The sequence below is a fragment of the Lissotriton helveticus genome, chromosome 4_1 (genome assembly GCF_964261635.1).
Source record: "Lissotriton helveticus chromosome 4_1, aLisHel1.1, whole genome shotgun sequence".
Classification (NCBI taxonomy): Eukaryota; Metazoa; Chordata; class Amphibia; order Caudata; family Salamandridae; genus Lissotriton; species Lissotriton helveticus.
In genome coordinates, this window is record NC_136063.1 from 419053046 (window position 1) to 419072990 (window position 19945).

Here is a 19945-nt window from a genome sequence, read left to right on the forward strand (position 1 = left end):
ACCGGAGGCAGAGTCGATGGTGGTCGGTGACCGACATCAGGCGGTCGCATCCGTCACAACTTTTAAAACCGGGCATCCTACCGGCACCTGAAAGAGTTAGAGTTAACAAAACTTAGGTCAAAAGACCGGAGTACTGCTCTTCGGATCTGCGCTAACTGGCGCGGAAAAAAGAAGAACTGACGTCAGCGCGCGGAGGCGGCGTCTATATACTCCAGCGACATCATCACGGCGCACGACGCCGACGACGCGGAGCCGCAGAGTACGCCTGCAGACGACGCCTACCGACGCGCAGGGGTACTGCTACGCAAAAGTTTCCGGATCCAGACTGACGCCCGGGGATATTCTAAGGTAAGGAATCTAATACTAACCTGTTTCTTTCAGATCTTCGACTTTGGCAGCAAGTGGACAGCCGGCCTTCTCATGGCAGAAGAATATAGTTGAGGAGACCCAGTGAGTAATAACTGCCCGTGTCAAAGCCTGACCCTTCCTGGGGGCAGAGAAGGCAATGAGTAACTGAGTGGATTAATGGAAAGTCTCTGTCCTTTTCAAGTAGAACTTTAAACAGCGTTTAATGTCCGGCAAATGGAGGGCTCTTTCAGCAGGCGAAGATGGAGCGGGAAAAAGGATGGCAGAATCACCAGTTTATTTAGATGAAATGTGGAAGGCACTTTAGGAATAAATGAAGGATTGGTGCGAAGGACCACTCTCTCCTGATGAAACTGTAGGTAGGGCTTAGTTGTGGTATCACTAATACGCCTAGCCTAAGTGATGGCCAATCGAAAAGCCACCTTTCATGAAAGATTTTTTATGTCCATTTGTGTATTGGCTCAAAGGAAGAACTCATAAGCGGCAACAGGACAATGATTAGCTGCCAGAGTACTGGAGGAAGCCTTGTGGGTGGGTAGGCCCTGAAGAGACCTTTCATAAACTCCTTCACCAGTCTGTTAGACCACAAGTACAAGTGACCAGAATGTCACCTATAGCTGGATATTGCTGCCAGGTGTACCCTAATTGGTGAATGTGCAAAGCCAGGCTTGGCGAGATAGGGTAAAATGTCTTCAAGAGGCGATGAGAGAGGATGACACGAGTGCTTGACACACCATGAACAAATCCTTTCTGTTTGGCAGAGTAGAACTTAAGCGTAGAAGGAGCTAGGGCTTTCTGAAGTATCGATTGACATTGGCCAGAAAGACCGGCTGAGTAAATCTGCTGGTTTAAAGCCTGCATTTTTTGTTGAGGGATGTGGAGAATGGATCTAGGGTTAGAAACCCCCCTACAGTGAACAACCCTTCACAGCTGATCTTTGTTTAGCTCCCACTTAAGACATTGCTTGGTGTCTCTACTGAGGAAGTCGGCCCATTCGTTTTGGACTCCTGGCACATGTTGAACTTGCATTGATATCTTGTTGGCTATAAGCTTTTCCCAGATCTGCTGCGCTAGGACTGAGCGGGCATGAGATCTTGTCCCACCTTGTATATGTTGGTAGAACATGGTGGTGGAGTTGTCCGTGTGGACGAGAATTGACGATTTCCTGATCCTTGGAAGGAAAGCCTGAACGCCCGGAAAAACTGCCTCTAGTTCCAATAGATTTATGTGACACAATGGTTCCTGAGCTGACCACTTTCCTTGGATCTGTAAATCCTATAGGTGCGTTCCCCACCCCTCCATGGAAGCGGCGAACATCATCACCAACACTGGTTTTGATGTGAGGAAAGGTAGACTGGATATAGGTTGTCTCTGACTCTCCACCCGGACATCGCTGAGATAATTTCTGGTGTGATTGAAATGACGTCGTAGAAAGAGCCTTGAGATTGAGTCAAATGGGTATCGAGCTGCTCATGGTGAGGTCTCATCCGTTAGGGCATTGTTGGATCAACGGGATGCAGGATTACATCATCCCTAATGCACAAGTTACTTACCTTCGGTAACAATATATCTGTAAGAAACAGTAGTTAGTGTTAGATTCCTTACCTTAGAATATCCCCAGGCGTCAGGCTGGATCCGGAAAGTTTTCGTCAGCAGTACCCTTGCGCGTCAGTAGGCGTCGTCTGTGGCTCCGCGTCCGTCGTCAGCGTTGTGATCGCCGGGATGACGTTGTCGGAGTACTTAGACACCGCCCTCGCGTGCTGAAGTCAGTTCTGTACATAGCTTTTCCGCGCCAGGAACACAGAGCCATGATAGAAACCGACACTGGTGCCATAAAACTAGGGCCCTGAAAGGGATGTCCTTAAGCCTAGATATCGGTTTGCAGAATGGGGAGGATGGGTGGGGCGGTAAGGAATCTAACACTAACTTATGTTTCTTACAGATATATCATTACCGATGGTAAGTAACTTGTACATCTGAAAGAAACAGGTTAGTGTTAGATTCCTTACCTTAGAATAGATACCACAGCAATACCAACCCGGTGGTGGGTCTGCGAACCAAGATCACACCAGAAAGTCCTGGAGAACGGAACGGCCGAAAAAGCCTCTCCGGACTTGGCTGCCCAGGCAGTAGTGCTTAGCAAACGTGTGCAGCGAGGCCCACGTAGCTGCCTGACAGATGTTCTGCAGGGGGAATCCCCGACCCAGGGCTGTAGTAGCCGCCGTGGCCCGAGTGGAATGGGCGCGTAGCCCCATAGGAGGCTCCTTTTTCGCCAAGGAGTAGCAAACCTTGATGCACAAACCGACCCACCGAGAGATGGTCCACTTGTGCACCGCCCATCCCTTCTTAGCGCCCACGTAACCAACAAAGAGCTGGTCGTCTGTGGGTCATGTGATGGGCATTCAAGGCATCATGTTGAGTAGAGTTGGCCTAGTATTATCCATCTCAATCGGGCTGTGTGCTTCAAAAAGCATGGGTTGGTGCCACGAATGTGTAACGTGAACCTGCGCACAGCTCTGAGGCATAGAGTCACACAAGTTACTTACCTTCGGTAACAATATATCTGTAAGAAACATTAGTTAGTGTTAGATTCCTTACCTTAGAATATCCCCAGGCGTTAGACTGGATCCGGAAGTTTTCATCAGCAGTACCTCTGCGCGTCGCTAGGCGTCATCTGTGGCTCCAAGTCCGTCGGCGGCGTCATGATCGCCGGGATGACGTCGTCGGAGTACTAAGATGCCGCCCTCGCGCGCTGACGTAAGTTCTGTACATAGCTTTCCGCGCTAGGAACGCAGAGCCATGCAAGAAACCGACACTGGTGCCATGAAACTAGGGCCCTCAAGGGGAGAGAACTTAACCCTAAATATCGGTACGCAGAACTGGGAGGATGGGTGGGGCGGTACCCAACAAAGAGCTGGTCGTCCATCCGGAACTGGCGTGTGCGGTCTAGATAGAAGGAGAGCGCACGTTTGGGTCCAGACGGTGGAGCCTCTCTTCCTCTTTCGAAGAATGCGGAGGTGGAAAGAAGGTGGGCAAGGTGATGGACTGCCGATATGAAAAGGCTGTAACCACCTTGGGCGGGAAAGAAGGACGAGACCTCAGAACAACCTTGTCCGGATGGACAGAGAGGAAAGGAGGTTTAGAAGATAGAGCCTGGAGCTCACTCACTCTCCTGACAGAGGTGATGGCAACCAGGAATGCAGTTTTAAGAGTCAGAAGATGTAGAGGACAGTTATGAAGTGGCTCAAAGGGAGCGCACATCAGATAAGTCAGTACAAGGTTCAAGTCCCACTGATGCATCATGAAAGGAACAGGAGGAAACATGTGTGTGATGCCTTTCAAGAATCTATTCACAACAGGGGACTTGAAAAGAGAAGGCTGATCAGGAAGCCTCGAGAAGGCTGAAATGGCCTAGAGCAGAGCCCTTCTGGGAAAGAGAAAGAAGAAAGAGGAGAACCTCTGAAAGGGGGCAGAGAGTTGATCCACAGCCCCTACTGTGCACCATGCCACAAATTTGTTCCACCTGCAGACGTATACCGATTTTGTGGAGGGATGACTGGCTGCCAGAATCACATCACAGACTTCAGGAGGCAAGTCAAATGACCTCAACTGTCGCCGCTCAATCTCCACGCATGTAGGTGGAGCCTGGACAGGTTCGGGTGGAGGACCGCCCCCTGCTGCTGGGACAGAAGGTCCTCCTGAAGAGGCCGACGAATCAGGGGGTCGACTGACATGCTGAGTAGCTCGGGATACCAGTATCTTCGTGCCCAGTCCGGAGCCACAAGGATAACTTGGGCCCGGTCTCGCCGGATCTTCTTCAGCACTCTGGGCAGAAGTGGTAAAGGCGGAAAGGCGTACAACAGACCGCAGCTCCACTCGCGTCTCCGAGCGAGTGCCGCCTTGGAAACTGATGACATTGCACGTTCTCTTCGGTGGCGAATAGATCTAACCAAGGCTCTCCCCACTGCCAAAAGAGACCTTGCGCCACGTCCGAGTTCAGACGCCATTTGTGATCCATTATGCACCGTCGGCTGAGTTTGTCCGCCCTGGCGTTCAGGGAACCTGCCAGGTGTTGAACCACCAGGGTGACGCCTTGGTGTTCCAGCCATGTCCAGAGATGCAGAGCCTCCTGACAAAGGGTCCAGAACCCCACCCCGCCTTGTTTGTTGCAGTACCACATGGCGGTGGTGTTGTCCATTAACACCTGCACTACACTTCCCTGGACAGAGGGAAGGAATGTCTTCAGTGGAAGACGGATCGCCCGCAGCTCCAGAAGGTTGATGTGGAGCCGGGACTCCGCTGGAGACCAGAGGCCTCAGATCTCCGCCTCTCCCATGTGGCCCCTCCATCCCAGGAGGGACTCATCCGTCACTACTACATGCTCTGGTTAGGGTAGGGAGAGGGATCTGCCGCTGACCCAATCGTGACATGGTCGGACAGGTTGCCCTGATGCTGTGCCCACTGAAACTTCAGGTCCCACTGCAAAGCCCGCATCCGCCACTTGGCGTGATGCACCAGAAGCCGCAGCGTCAACCTGACCGAAACTCTGGATAAAGGCTGAAAAGATCGGAATCAGAGCCTGAATATCCCGAGCCCGCTGTTCGGGGGGGATAAACCCAAAACTGCGCAGAGTCCAGAACCGCTCCGATGAAAAGGAGCATCTGAGAGGGACACAGGTGCGACTTCGGCACGTTGATGGAGAACCCCAGCAAGTGCAGGTGGTCAGCCGTAGTCTGGAGGTGGGAGACGACTGTTTGGGGCGAGCGCGCCTTCAACAACCAGTCGTCGAGATAGGGGAAGACTCAAACCCCTGATCTGCGCAGATGAGCTGTGACCACCGCCATCACTTTCGTGAACTCCCGAGGGGCGCTGGTAAGGCCGAAGTGGAGCACGGTAAACTGAAAGTGCTCCTGGCCTAACGTGAACCGCAGTTAGCGCTGGTGGGCCGGCAGGACGGGGATGTGGAAATATGCGTCCTGCAAGTCCAAAGCTACCATCCAGTCTCCAGGGCAGCTAGGACCTGAGCTAAAGTCAGTATCTTGAACTTCTCCTTCCGGAGGAAGACGTTGACGCTCTGGAGGTCTAAGAAAGGGCGTAGGCCTCCTTTGCCCTTCTTGGGTACCAGAAAGTAGTGGGAGTAGCAACCACGTCCTACTTCTGGCCCAGGAACACGCTCAATGGCCCCCTTGGCCAAGAGGGCAATGACTTCCTCCTGCAGAAGTTGCAAGTGATCCCCCGACATGCGGTGGTACTGAGGTGGCATGGCTAGAGGGCTCGCCTTGAAGGGGAGGGAGTAGCCCCTTCGGACGATTTGCAGCACCCACCTGTCCGACGTGGTGGAGCACCAGTGGAAGAGGTGATGGCGGACCCTGCCCCCCACTGCCGTCGAATGGGCCTGAAAGCTCGGACTAGGAAGGCTTTGAGGCAGATGCTGCGGGAGCAGATGTGGACTGACCTTGCCGTTGTCCCCCGGCACCGCCACGTCGGTTACCACATCCGCGGCCACGTTAAGGCTGGTTTTGCGGCCTGTGGCTGGCAGAACGTGTGAGGGTGCCTCTTCCTTGGCCACGAAAGGGGTGAAAAGCAGAAGTTTGCTGGCGATGGCCAGACAGGCCCAAGGACTTGGCCGTAGCCCTGGAGTCCTTGAAACACTCAAGCGCACGTCTGCTTTGTCGCCAAAGAGGCGACAGCCATCGAAAGGCATGTCCATGAGCGTGGCCTGGACATCGCCTGAGAAATTGGCGGACCTCAGCCAGGCGTGGCGGCGAACCGCCACAGTCGTGGAAATCGCCCTTCCCAGCGAGTCCGTGGTATCCACTCCACACCTGATGGAATAACGCGCTGCATCCCGCCCCTCTACAAGGGCTTGGGCGAGCCGAGCCCGGGCCTCCTCCGGGCACTGGGGCAGCACGTCCGCAACCGTGTCCAACAAAGAGTGGGGATAATGGCCCAAAAGGCAAACGGTGTTGATAGACCGCAACCCCAAACTAAATGAGGAGAACAGTTTCTTCCCAAACTTATCAAACCTTTTGGATTCCCGATCCGGGGGAGAATGCGGTCTGGGATGTAGAAGCCTGGATCACAAGGCTCTCGGGGGTGGGGTGCATGGACAGAAAGCTAGGGTCACCCGGAGCCGGGTGGTGGAGTCGGGCTACGTTCCGATCCACAGGGGCCACTGTGGAGGGCTTGGACCAGGTGCCCATCAGAACGTCCGTTAAGGCCTCATTGAACGGCAGTAGAGGCTTCGAAGAGGAGCTTACTGGCGACTGAAGCACCTCAGTGAAGAGGTTAGTCCTCATGGCCGCAGCAGGGAGTTCAAGAGCCAAGGCCTTGGCTGCCCTGCGCAACACCACACCATAGGTAGCACACTCCTCTGTAGCCACGGAGGAAGGAGAGATGAATCCAGTATCGGGCGAGGTGTCCAAACCACTGGCCTCCCCTAGCTCATCTGCCCAGTCCTGGCTCAACTGGCACTGCTGTGCCAGAGGGTCCTCAGACCCCTCCCAGTCCTCCCCTTCACCTGTGTCCTGGTAGACAGGCTGGAATGACGGAGCTGGGTGGTAGGTGAAGGCCTCACCCATCGGCGCCGTTCCGATGCTGGACCCGGACCAGGGCTGAAACTGGGGCCGACGTCGTCCGAGGACGGCGCCGGGAGCGACACCATTGGGGTTGGTGCCAGCGGAGGAGTCGTAAGGTCAACTGGCGTCGACCGGGATCCAGGCACAGATCCCACGGGGCCTGCGGCGTCCGGACAGAAGTCGACGACGGCGCCGAAGCACCCGACAGCGTCGGGGCCGGAGCCACCGGCCCACCAAGGCCCCAAGTCGGGTCTGCGGGGCCCGAAGGCGTGCAGGCAGGCCTCAACAGAGGGAAGTGAGTCCTCATGGCAATGAGGAAATCACGAATTTCCTCGGCATCGCTCGCAGGCCAGGGACCGGAGGGTATGGGCCTGGAGGCGGCGCCTGCGGCTCCGACAGAGCCGCGTGGGCGGTGTCGCCCGAACCCTCAGCCGCGTCGCGTGAACGGCGAGGGGAGTCTGAAGAGCGATGTCGACTCTTTGACTTCTTCTTGGAGTGCCTTGACTTACCGGAGGACTTGGAGCCCGACGAGTGCTGGCGATGACTCGACGAGCGATAACTGCCGGATCTCGAGTAGCTTGCGAGCCCGCTCCCGCCTAGCTTTCGAAGTCAAGGCCCGGCAGTCGGGGCATGACTTGTCTTCGTAGTCGGCTCGAGGCAATAGAGACACTGGAGGTGGGGGTCGGTCACCGACATCAGGCAGCGATAGGCGTCGCAAGGCTTGAAGACAGGCATCCCTACGGCACCAGGAGTCGAAGTTGACTCGAAAAAGAGATCTCAAATAGACCAAAAAGTTAGTCAAAAAATGACTAAGAGTGCTGCTCTTCCCGGATCTGTGCTAGCTGGCATGGAAAAAAAAGAACTAACGTCAGCGCGCGAGGGCGGCGTCTAAGTACTCCGACGACGCCATCCTGGCGATCACGACGCCGATGACGGACGTGGAGCCGCAGACGACGCCTACCGACGTGCAAGGGAACTGCTGATGAAAACTTTCCAGATCCTGCCTGACGCTTGGGGATATTCTAAGGTAAGGAATCTAACACTAATATGTTTCTTTAAGATATTGATTTGCACGTCATTACTAAAACTCACTTTTTTGAGGATAGGGACTGCACAATCTTCTGAAGGCACATTTTTTTTTGTGGGGAAAGCTTTTTAAAGCATGGTATCCAGGGTTGCTCCTAGGAACATCAGCGATCTGGAAGGGATGAGAGAGGACTTCTCCCTGGTGAGTTTGAGACCGAGGGAGAAAAAAATCTGAACACAGGCCTCCGTAGATGATCTGGTGGCTTGGAAGGATGGGGCCTTGACCAACCAGTTATCGAGGTAAGGGAATACCTGGTGACCCGATCGTCGGAGAAAAGCTGCCACTGGCACCAAGCACTTGGTGAAAAATCTCAGGGCCGACTTTAGCCCGTAGGGCAGCACTATGAACTGATAATGACACACTGCCACCTCGAACCTGAGAAAACATTGGTGCTACGGTTGTATGGGAATATGAAAATACGCATCCAGAAGTTTGAGGGAGGATATATATTCCCTGCATCCATGAGAAGCAAAATCTCCTGGAGCGACAACATCCTGAAGGGTTGACTTTTGATGAACTTGTTCAGCAACCGAAGGTTCATTATTTGCCTACATTTTCCTGTCCTTTTCTTAATTAAAAATAAATGAGAGTAGAAACCCAGATTGTGCTGACTGCGTGGCACCTCCTCGATTGCTTGTTTAGAGAGAAGCAATCTGATTTATTTTTTGAGAACTGCCAGATAATGATGTGAAGTATTCTCTGGAGGTAAATTCAGAGGCTGTTGAACAAATTCCAGGGTGTGACCAAGCTGGAATACATCTTACACCCATTTGTCGGAAGATATGAGCTACCACTGACTGAAGAATTTGGAGCAAGCAGGCCGGATTTGAAGAGGGACTGCAGTGGCAGGGGCCTGTGAATCCTCATTGCCTTTTGTTGGCGTCATGAGATCTTCCTCCTGGATGCTGGGTGTCAATGTGCTGATGCTCTAGGATAGGTTAGTGTTGAAGTTTGTGAAAAGAGTTGTGCAGAGTAGTGCGATCGAAATTAGTGTTAGTAGTAGGAAAACACTGCTGGAGTTGAGTTTGAGAGACATACTGACTTCTACCTCTTCCCCGAAAAGAAGAAAACTTCCTTTGTTGAAAATTGGTCTTCGATTTGGCGTGTCCGTGTCTGACTTTATTGACTGCAGCGCGTCATCCACGTGCTTGCCAAATAGGTATTTGCTGTCGAACGGCATATCCAGCACCTTAGGTTGAACCTCTGGGTGGATTGGATTGTTGTCGTTTTTAGCCATCCCTGCTGTCTCAACACGGTCGCTCCTGCCTGAAAGCGGTAGATGAAATGTCCGGTGCCACATCAATAATCTCAGAAGAAGCCCTCTCACCCTACAATAGAACGTCCTTCGTCTCCTTCTTGTACTCTGGAAGATATTCCAGCCAGGAGTTATATCTCCCGAGGATAGCTTTGGCGTGGGAGGGTTTGATGGCGGTGGCTGCCAACGCGGAAACCGTTTGCCAATATTGTCCAAACGGCACCCTTCCTTGTCCGGCGGAGCTGCACATGGCGAGGAAGGATTTTTAGATCTTCTTTGAGAGGCCTGCATGATAACTGAGTTAGGCCGAGGATGGCCAATAAGGCACGTAGGAGAGTCTTCAAGTGCCCTGTATTTTTTGTCCAGTTTCGGGACTACCTCAGAAATAGATGGGAATGATTCAGGTGGTGCCCTGTGTAGCAGCCTTAAAGTTATATAAAAAACACTCCTGATTGGCAGGCATTGGGGCATCAAATAGCTTTGAAGCATGCTCTAAGAGATCCTGAAAACTGCTGATATCTGCAGGTGGAGAGTCGGGTATAGGCGGAGTCGGTGAGTGCGGTGTGGGCGCAACGTAATCGTCCCATTCATCATGGACATCTGAGCCAACTGCAGCTCCCCTTCTTCTAGCTGTTGGTCATCACTGTCGTACCTGAACAGGTATTTCCAAAAGTGGTGGTATATTTCTGCGTTTTGATAGCATAGGCGCGGCCTGCAGCGCAGGAATGACAACAGGTACGTCCTGTGTAGATGGTGATTGCTGAGTAGAGTTAGCCTCAGGAAAGCGTTTGTAATAATCACCGAGCATCATATGTAGGTCTGTAACCAATGAAATCGAAATGTTTATGGCAGGCTCCTAAATATGTTGCTGCTCATCCTCCTGTTCTTCATATGGATAGTGGTCTTGAAATGCGTTCAAGTGTTAATTGCTGGGACGGCCTTCATCAGAGAAGGAATATTTGCCCTCTAGATAGGTAGAAGGGTTATCCAGTGGCTCATCCTCCTCGGAGTCCTGGCACTTGACTCTGAGGTGCAAGGGGCTATATGCAGGGCCATACGGACCATCATCCTCTGATTCTTGGAAATCCAAGAAACGAATAGGAGGCAATGGACACGTTTTTGAGAAATTCAGCAGAACAGCTAGAATCGTCCTTGGAAGAGCAATGTCTTTTTCCCTTGTCAATGGGCTTGTGACGCTATTGTCGACGGTAGAACTGACTGCGGCGTCTGAAGAGAAATGTTTGCTGGCGGTGGATTGATGAGCTGGAAGGTCGACGGTGATCCCTCGTCAACTGAGACCATCTTGATACTGCCGACGACGGTGACACCATCACTTCCTTCTTCGATGACGTAGCAGCCATCGACGTCTTGACCGCTGATGTGGTAGAAGTCGCCGCCGAAAGCATCAACGGTGCACCTAATCCTGTGGGGACGGAGGTCATAGCTGGTGAGTGTTTCGTCGATGGGAGGATTTTTCCTGATGAAGAATCCCTGAAGGGAGCATGAGGCACAGATGGTGGTGGTAGTGCAGAGCCAGCTCTTTGCCGTGAGGAAGAGGGACCAGGCTGGTCCTTTTTAACCCTCTTTTCTTCAGGTCTTTCCTTACTCTTAGATCTAGTCTTTTTGGGATCTCTATGTGAAAAGGAAGATCCTTCTTCCATTCATTCTTGGAGGAGGTATGGGGCTTCTCCTCATCTTCAGAGTCTGAGTCCTTACAGCCATCTCCCTTTGCAGCCAGAGAAGCAGTCTACCCTAACGGTCTTTGAGGGTTTTTGTGGAAAAAGTATGACAATACTTGCATTCTCTGTACTTATGGTCTGGATACAGGCTATAAAGGCACTCTTAATGTGGGTTCCCGGAATAAAGTCTGGACTTTTCACAAGTATTGCAGGGCTTAAATAACCGTTTTTCAGACTCAAAAGACATTATCAAGAAAAACAGGCATACACACTCCCGAACTGTACCTCAAATGAAGACATGAGGCGAAGAGATGAACTGTAAGCTGGATGTTCAAAAGGGTAACAGTAGAAACACTGTGACTGAGCAGAGCTCAGGGAGACTCCCTAACACACAAAGTGCGGTAAGAAATTTGAGGTATGGTGGCCCTGGAGGGGATGGAGACTCTATGGTCTATGCTCTGATTGGCTGAAGTTTGGATGTTTTAAAACAATGACAATAGGTTGCTAAAGGGTACTGAATTTGAATGGGAACTGAGTTTAAAGCTTTAATACTACTATGTTACTGTTACCGTGGGACTCCCACCATGACGACGGGGAAGATTCAAGCATGTGAAACTATAAAAGACACAATACTGGAGAACTATAAATTCCTAGACTTTATACTTGAATTTCCTAAATAGGATATATTATACTCTGGAGCGGCTGCGCTGGATGGAGGCGACACGCTCCTCCGACTGCCCAAGATGCTCTACAGATCCAGCAGTTTTTGAATCATGCTTGGCACTGTCCCCTCCATACACAACTTCTGGTCAGAGGTAGTTCATACGATTAACACAGTAGTCAACATCTATCGGAGCTTTGCACCACTGCTGAGGCTCTTAGGTTATGTTGTGGACATTCTCCGCTCCCAAAGCAAATTGGTGGTGCTGTTGTTGGTACTTGCCCAGCACTGTGAGGAGCATGCCTAATTGAGGAGACCTACCTCTAAACTCCAGGAGTGGCTCTGAAATATTATATTCTGCAATGAGAGGCCCAAAAATTATGCATCCCTGCTGGTGCCCAAGGCGAGGCCTAGAGACATATGGGACCCATTCAGAGACTATATGATGCAGATGGCAGAAAATGAAGGGACTCATCTGAAGTTGTTGCAGACAGGCTGTACCCTAAAGATAAAGGAAAAGATGGCAGTTTGCTGTTACCGAGTGGTCCACTAAGTGGGGGTAGAGAGATATAGGAGGCCCTGTACTACATTGAATGTATTTCTGAGGCGATGAACTGAGAATGTGTATTGTTTAACAACGCAATTTAACCTTCAGCAATAGCATTTCAAGAATGCTTGTTTTCCTATTTTAATTCCTTGCTATTATTTTTTAATTTGACTGTTCACTTTCTGTGACAGAACTTTCACTAAAAACTATTTTCAAATATATTCAAATAAACAAAGCACTGGTACAGAGAGGTGTCAGCATCTGTGCACACTTCCTCATACTCAGTAGAGTTAGCTTTACTCAGACCTTGGAAGAGGTCTCTCTCCATCAATGCACCATAGTCTACCCACCAGTTAAAGAAGCAGGTACAACAGCAATTGTATACGTCATTTCTGCCTCCTTCAAGGCAATGGCCTTCCAAACATCTATGATGCAAGCAGGTACTGGCAGACTGATCTTCACTTTGCCTGGCAGAGGAATGATAGCAGTGGAGTAGGGCCCACCACCTCTGGCCTTACTATAGCCCATGTCTTCCCTGCAAGAATTTCTAAGACTAAGCATCCAATTCCTACTTCGATACAAGGCACTGTGGTAATCCCTAGGATTACATTTCTTGAGAAAACAGGAATCTAGGGATTCTGCAGTACCTTCGAGTGAATCAAATTCCAGTGGTGGAGCACATCTGTAGGTAACAGGCCACATGATCCAGGATGGCGGATCTAGGGCTGCTTTCCTGCATTATCAGGAGGGGTTGGGGAGGTAGAGGAGGAGGAACAGGGTTGACGTCCGGCTCCACGAAGGCGACCCCTGCCTTTACCCCTGTAGCTCTTATACAAGGGGTTTTGCTGCTGTTGTTGTTGCTGAGGCTGTCTGGAAAGGAAGACTTCCCAAACCCACAGTTTCTTTTGTGACCATAGACTCTTGATTGAGACTGCAGACCCAAAGACCTTGCAGTTGCTTTACTATCCTTGACCCTCTGCAGGGCAGAGTCCGCCTTTGCGCAGAGAGAGACAAAAAAAACGATAAGATGATTGATGAACCCAATCCTTGCTCATTGCACCATCAGGATTCAAGCAAGCCGCCCTTGCTCATTGCCCAATGAAGAGAAAGCAGACCCCCTTAAAAACCCTGGCGACATCAGGTGACTGTGTCTGCACTGAGGTGAAACAAGGTCCTTGGTGAGAAGGGGATCCATATTCAGCAGGGATCCTTCTTTTTTTTTCTTTTTACAGAGATTTATAGAGCGCGAACTTGATCCGAATCGGGTATCAGAGCACTTTATATAGCAACAGTTGAATTACATTGGTAGCAGGGCAGGAGGCACTAACACTGCACCACCCTCTCCCTCGAAAGAGCATTCATTCTCTATATAAGGTAGAGAAAAGCCAGAGATGTGGCACCGCCCTCACTGTCTCGGTCGGTGTTGGCACCTTAACTGGTAAGAATGCCCTTCCTCCAGACAAAGACCTCCATTCCCTGCAATATACTGCTCCTAACATCACCTGGGCACAGTTCTTAAAAGAAAGAATAGACAATTATGGGAACCTCAGCATGCTCTCTCCTGTGCAATGATGAAGCATCTCCACTAAGACATGGCAAGCATTACTTTCATAAAAATAATCAAGGAGTCACCCAAATACCTAATGGATACATCATGTCCATACACTGCAGAGAAGGCAGTCATTTGTCACTGTAAGGATAAGTGGCAAAATACAGGGAATTAGTGATGTATTCACCAGCCACTTCCTACCAATTAGACAATTTTCAACAATGTCTGCTGAATGGCACCATGGTACTCGATCACTACTGCGGATAAACATAAAGGCATTGGGAATGTCAATAGCTCTGGTTTTAAAGGAATGTGGTATGCAAAGGCAAAGCATTACAAGTAAATAGCATATGTATCTGTGTGGCAGCAAAGAACGATAGAACAGTATTGGTGTAGGTTAAAAGGTGACAGTTGCACTATGGAGCCAGACCTAAAAATCCATGTAGGTTAATGACTGCCATCCTCCTATCTGTGCTACAGAGAAAGACAAACACCATACATTATCTAGTTATCTAAGACACTTTTACAGCAGTATAATGTCATGTGTGTGTCCCTGAAAGTTCAAGTTTATGCAGCTGGATCAATGAGCAAAATAATCACAGTTGGTGGAGGGAATGCACTTTTTTTGTTGAAGCACACAACGTCTGCCCAATCAAAACATGCAATTTGGCTCTCAACATGTGGGCGGAGTCCAGGCTCCTCGCTAGTGGTAGTCACATAATTGTCTGGCGACAGCTGTGCTGTCAAGCCAGACCATAAAACTGACTTGGTTTTTATGCCGTAATAGTTCGAATGGCAATAAGTATTCTCCATACAATACTCGTTCATTATACTGTTATTCAATAGCAGAACCATTGATGAAGTCAATGTGGATAATGAAGATAGGCAATTGCACCAGTCTACACCTCCCAATAACTAGCCCCCAAGTAATAAAACACCTCAGCTACACATTTAAACAATACAAACTGCAGTCCAGCCTAAAGTCCATGGTGATGGGTCATTCCAATTCAAAAAGGTCACATATTTTGAAGTGAATAATCATTAATAGTTAGACAAGGCATTTTATAAAATCACAGTTCAACATACAAAATGGACTTCCGAATATTGCGGTAGAAAATGGCTGGGAAGAAAAGAGAAAAATACTCAATGTGAAATGTTTTCTGCACTTCAGTTTGTCTATTCCTGAGTTACAGTCTTGGCCTGAGTTAGTGTCTCTGCAGCAGAATAGAGACAGAGATAGTGTGGGCTGAAGAAGGGCCACCGCTGTATAAAACTCCACAAAAGTAACATGTATGAACAATGCCATAGTGGACTTACTGCAACTACATTTAACGGAAATGCTTTCCACGAGAGGTTTTCCTGCCACATCATAAAATCCATCCATGTAAGTTGCTACGAACGTTACAGGGTTAAGGCTATAAGGACCAAGTGGTGATAATACCAGTACCAAATGTACTTCAATTCTACATCAGAAGTATCGTTTCTTTCCTAAACAGTCTTCATAGAAGACATTTGCATTCAATCCCAATATAAAAAAACACTAGACTGTCGTAACACATGAAGCATTCTGAGCTGGTGCACGTGCTGTCTTTCTCGGTTAACTGCTTGCCCCTGAAACGCCAGATGTACTGTTTAAACTCCAATTTGTGAATTATGAATACAGTTGAACGATGCAATTCTGCTACAGTAGATGCTTCAGCATTCTCAGTACCAATCTGTAGTGGCAAGGCACTGAACGCTGAAGGAACCCTTGAAGCTTCAGTGTTCAAATCAATATAAATACAGCTTTGATGTAACAAGGTGATGAATCCACACTCCTCGCGCACACTACGGGCCCGATGTAGGTAGCCAAATACCGGTCGGTAACGGCCGAAAATCGGTAAATTCGGCCATTACCGACCGGTATTAGTGCATCGAGATGTATGTCACCAAAAACGTACTGAATCGGTAAATACCAGTCGGTAAAACACCGAATCGGTATTACATGATTCGGAATTTACCGAATAATAATCTCCGATTCGGTAAATAAGAAATGGTAAGTTACCGAATCGGTAAATACCGAATTCATATTTACCAAATCGGTAAATAAGAAGTGGTAAAAAAGGCCATTTGAGATGTAGCAAAGTCAGGAAATACCGAATTTCGTGAAATTCGGTATTTAAGAGTCGGTATTTAACATGGATTGGAAGCAGGTGGAAACCAGGAACAGGATATATAAGAAGCTCTCAAAATGCAACAGTACACCCACAATGGCGGCCTTCTACGTAATAGCAAGGCGGCTACGGATACAGGCAGCAGGAGAGAGGGTCTGGCTAAGGGAGGAGCAGGTATATAGGCAGAGGATCACCCTCTTCCAACTCACTGAAGCAGAGATCCTGCAAAGGTACCGACTCCACCCCAGAACAATCCTGGACTGGATCAGGGACCTCCACCCATATCTGGAACACCCAACCCCAAGTGCACACGCCATCCCACCCCATGTACAGGTGCTGTGCTGCCTACACCTTCTTGCCTCTGGGAGCTACCAGCACGTGATAGCCTCTGTAGGTGGAGTGTCCCAGAGCTGCCTGTCACGCTTCTTCAGAAAATTCCTAAACGCCATGATGCAGAGGATGGAGCACTACATTGAGTTCCCTGAGACACCTGCAGAACTAGCAAGGACAAAAACCGAATTCTATCAACTTGCACAGTTCCCGCACATAATAGGCTGCATCGATGGTACGCACATCCCACTATGCCCACCTGCAGCAACTGAGCACATATACAGAAACCGTAAGTCCACACATTCAATCAATGTGCAGGTGATCTGCAACGCTAGCAACATGATAACGGACATTGTAGCCAAATATCCTGGGAGTACCCACAACTCCTACATATTCATCAACAGTGGGATATACAGACGCCTTGTTGCTGGTGATTTTGGTGATGGATACCTGCTGGGTAAGTATGTGTGAGACACCCTGACAGTTCATGCAGAAGGAGCACTCCTGAGTATGTGACTAATCTAATTATCCTTTCCCACCCAGGTGACAGTGCATATGCCCTGCGGTCATTTGTGCTCACCCCCTACCTGAACCCATCCACCAGGAGTGAAAGGCGTTATAACGTGGCACACAGAACAACACGTTGCGTGGTGGAACGTACATTTGGGCTGCTGAAAAGTAGATTTAGGTGCCTCCATAAGAGTGGAGGTGCACGTCAGTCCACGCCAATTATCTGTTGCAAGATTATTGCGACCTGCGCCATGCTGCACAATCTTGCCACCAAGGAGGGCACAGAGATTGAACTCACATATCATGAGGACATTGATGATGGGACAGTACAAGCAGATCACAATGCAGCAGGAGCAGCACCAGCAACAGATGGTCGACTGCGACGTGCTGAAATTACCAACAGATACTTCTAATTGAGCGATGACACACAGCTATGTCCAGTGATTGGAACACTCACTTTAATGTACACAACTGCACCTTCCAAAAAAACATATATCAAATTAAATGCACTTTGCACAATGTTTTGCCAAAGTTTCCTCACTTTGACCTGTCCTGTGATCAATATGTCTCTCAATGCTTGCGCTTACGCATGATGTTTTGCGAGGCACGGGGCTGGGGGTCTACATGTGCAGTGGTGCCGGTGTCTTCTGCATGGAGTCTGCTGCTCCTACGTATGTCCTGAACAGGCGCGCTGGACCCACTCTTGCTCGTTGACTCCTCAGTGTCCCCAACAACCATGTTGCCACCTGTGGCTGTCAGCTGTGTCAGCATTGCCTCCATTGCTGAGGTCACCCTCCCCATCCCCGGGACAAGTCACTGCAGCAGTGAACAATGTCAGTCTGCAGATTAACTGAGCGGCGACACTGCAGGGTGGTGGAAGTTGCCAACCGGTTAATCGACTGATTGAGCAGCCTGACCTCGCGCCTATACCTGCGCCTCTCTTCTTGGTCACTTTGCAGCCTGTCACAGAGGGTGCCCATGCGCACCTCCATGCCCCTCACCCCCTCTGCCATGGACTCCATCCCTTTGCCCATTGCCTCCATCCCTTTTCCCATGGCCTCCATTCCCCTTGCCATGGCACCTATCCCCCGATCGATGTCCGACATCCTGGTATTCAGGATGCGCACCTGCCGGTGCACAGCCATGATGCCTTTGGCCTGCATACGCTGGACTTTCACCATTGTGGCTTCAAGCCCAGCGAAGACACCCTGCACATCCTGCCCCTCATCCTGCTCTCGTGCCCTACGGACACGGTCACCTGCACGGCCAGATCCCAGTGAGCCAAGTTGTCCAGCGTGGCCAGCCATTGTTGGTGTACTAGGTCAGGGAGCCACTACCACTTTCTCATCGGAGCTCTCCAGGATCCTTAGAGGTGGTACACGCCTCACGCGCACAGGGGACCCTGAGCTGGGTGTTGTGGCTTCTGCTGGTGCTGGCTGAGTCTGTGTGTCGAACAGCAGGGGCGAGAGTGGCTGAGCAGTGGTGTCGTGCTCCATTGCTGTGGGTGCCTGGGGTGTGGATGTTTCCTCAGGGACAGTGCTAGGTCCAGCAGTGTCTTTGGCCTTCTCCCTCGCAGACGATGTTGTGGCACTACACTCCCCTCCCAGCGCTGCTCTGCGCGATGACTCTCCTGTGAACAGACATGGACAATGATAAGCTGCCTGTTTTCCCAACACAGATTCCTAACACACATTTTCATTTGCCTAGACTGTTTGTGCATGGGGAGTGTGGCATGGCATGCAGGGTTCGGTGTTGGCAGCTTTGATGTATGTACCTATGACTACAACTACCATGATGCATTGCTGGGGACTACAGTCATGTGTGCTAGATTGTGAGTGATTCACCCACATTGGGGAAGGGGCCTGGGCATGGGTGGGGTACATGTCCATGCATCTTACCTTTCTTACTTGCAGCTCTGGCTGAGCTATCAGCATCCCCGATCCCTTGTATGCTTTCAGGCTCCATGGTTGATTCCACGAGCTGCTCCAGGTCGGTGAGGCTTGGGGCACGGCTCTTCCCCCCACCGGTTGCTGCTGATTCCTTCCTCTGGGTGGCTAGTTTTTTTTGGTGGTGATCCTCAGATCATACCACCTCTTCTTCATGTCGTCAATTTCTCTGTGGGTCACTCCTAGGGCATTGACCTTGCTCTGTATTGCCAGCCAGGTGGTCCTCTTTACAGACTCAGCAACTTACAGAGACTGTCTCCCGAACAGCTGGCTGTAGTGCTGCACAACCTCCTCCACCAGCACCTGGAGCTCTGTTGGGCTGAATGTCACCTTTCTCTTTCTGTCCCCTCCATCCTTTTGTGCCTCCTGGGACTCCATGCTGTTTCTCTTGGTCTCAGTGCAGCCTGCTCCTCTGTCTCCCTTCCAGCTCTCTCTGCAGTTCTGTTGCTCTGCACCTGCATGGGTGTGGCCACCTCCAGGTACTGGGGTGTGGTACTTGCACCTGATTGGCTGATCTCTCAGATGCTTGGTTGTGGGGTGTGGTGGGTGTCCCTGATTGGTGCACAGGCTCACATGTCATGTATTCGAAATTTCGAGATCGGAATTTACCGATTCGGTATTTACCGAATCGGTATTAACCGATTCGGTAAATTCCGATTCGGTGTCTCCCATTCATTCCTATGGGACTGGAAGGCCATAGGGTTGTATGGGTGTTACCGAGTCGGATATTACCGAATCGGTAGATACCGATTCGGTATTTACCGAGTTTGAATACCGATTGATACCGAATCGGTATTTTTTACCGGATTTTTACCTACATTTGGGTTTCCGGTTCATAAATACCGATTCGGTATGAGTCGGTATTTATGAACCGGTAAATAAAAATTACCTACATCGGGCCCTAAGCTCCTTCTTCATCTGGGGTTCAGAGTCTGAGATGAATCCCGGGAAATGTATGACATTCTGGGCCTGCTAGTTTAGAAATGGCATATGTCTTCAGTAGTTATTGAAGCAGCAAGTTAGTGTCTGTTGCAAGAGCGCTATTAGGGGGCACTAGGTTGAGGACAGCCATGAGTTCTATTTTGACTGCCCATAGAATTGCATCCCATGAAGCACATCTTATGTTATAATGAAGCCATATCATACAAAAGTCACCCTTCAATCCTCTGTTAGAAGAGTAATCTCATTAAGGAGCTCTGGTGGTCTAGTAGCTGAGCTACCGAGTGTGGCATAAAGGGACTTGTGTGATAATGCTGCCTTTGGTATTTATTTAAAAGGCATACA

The 19945-nt window shown here is 50.0% G+C and overlaps 1 protein-coding gene across 4 annotated transcripts in view; it reads right to left on the reverse strand.

The window, feature by feature from the left end:
- The window catches only part of VPS13B (vacuolar protein sorting 13 homolog B), a 3181000-nt gene that overhangs the window by 163926 nt on the left and 2997129 nt on the right, over positions 1-19945 (reverse strand). The window lies entirely within an intron of this gene.